This window comes from Austrofundulus limnaeus, unplaced genomic scaffold (genome assembly GCF_001266775.1).
Source record: "Austrofundulus limnaeus strain Quisiro unplaced genomic scaffold, Austrofundulus_limnaeus-1.0 Scaffold6, whole genome shotgun sequence".
NCBI classification, from domain to species: Eukaryota; Metazoa; Chordata; class Actinopteri; order Cyprinodontiformes; family Rivulidae; genus Austrofundulus; species Austrofundulus limnaeus.
The window spans coordinates 394238-395273 of record NW_013952408.1 but is presented as its reverse complement, the minus strand read 5'-3'; the positions used below and the strand labels follow the sequence as shown (position 1 = coordinate 395273).

Genomic DNA, 1036 nt, shown 5'->3' with positions numbered 1-1036 from the left:
TTTTAGTGAAGCAGTGGAGTCACTGTGAGTGATGGGGTCCTGGGATGGACCTGTCCTGGGTGCACCCTGTAGTAGACCGATGGCACCAGCTCTCTCACGACTCGGAAAGGAAAAAGTGGGTCAAGAAAATGAACAGACGAATGGATGGTTACGTTTTACTTAGTGAGAGACATGGTTGTAAAAGCTACAGACCCGTTTTAAATGAATGAACTAAAATGACTCAACATCTAATAGTTTTGCCTAAAATATAGTAATAAATGAAGTAAAGTTTACTTTTCTTTTTACAAAGAATGTAACTATGTCATATTTTTTTTTACAACCCTCTGTTTACTGCACCTCCTGCACTAACCAGCATGTTGGGAAATTACCTGCAAACACCTGATGTGCTGCTGCTGCGGTGATCCAGGCTGTGATCATCCACCTCCTCGGAGTCCTGAGTGGTTTCTGAGGACCAGGTGGCACAGTCCTCACCACAATGAGCCGTCATGCCTCCTGTGTCACTGAGTGTCTGTGTTTTCCCAAAACAAAGGGAGGGAGAGAGCTTCCGGTTACAGTCTGCAGAGGGTGATCTCCAGTAAACCAATGTTTTCTATTTAAGAAAATGATAAAATTAGCCAACTAATAATATTAATGCCCAATTACCCGAGTTTTAGACCAACTTGAGAAAGAACAAAACAGGAGTCATGCTAGTCAAACCTTAAAGATAAGTCTCATATGATGGAGCTTAGAGTATGTTTTGGGTACGACATTCAGCAACTAACCACACCAAATTTTAGCTAAATATTTTTAAAATTCACCAAGTTAAATCTACTTTTGTGTCAGCTAAGGTTGATTGACCTTATGGCCATTTTTAATTTGTCTGACTCCAAAAGTTAATCAGTTTTAAATGTACGCAATCTCATTAATTTCTTTAAAGGGGACCATGATTAGTTTAACATTAGACTTTATTTAATAAACATATATTTTAACTGTAAAATAAAGGCTAAAATATGTTAATAATTGTTAATAGTTCATATAAATAGTTATGTTAATAGGC

General features: G+C 37.6%; 1 protein-coding gene across 1 annotated transcript in view; it reads right to left on the bottom strand.

Annotated features, from left to right (window-relative positions):
• Positions 1-431, bottom strand: part of mcoln3a (mucolipin TRP cation channel 3a) — an 8258-nt gene extending 7827 nt beyond the window's left edge. Inside the window, exon 1 of the mRNA XM_014029095.1 lies at positions 369-431. The gene's annotated coding sequence lies outside the window, so the exon portion shown is untranslated. The remainder of the gene's footprint in view (positions 1-368) is intronic.
• Positions 432-1036: the final 605 nt, after the last annotated feature.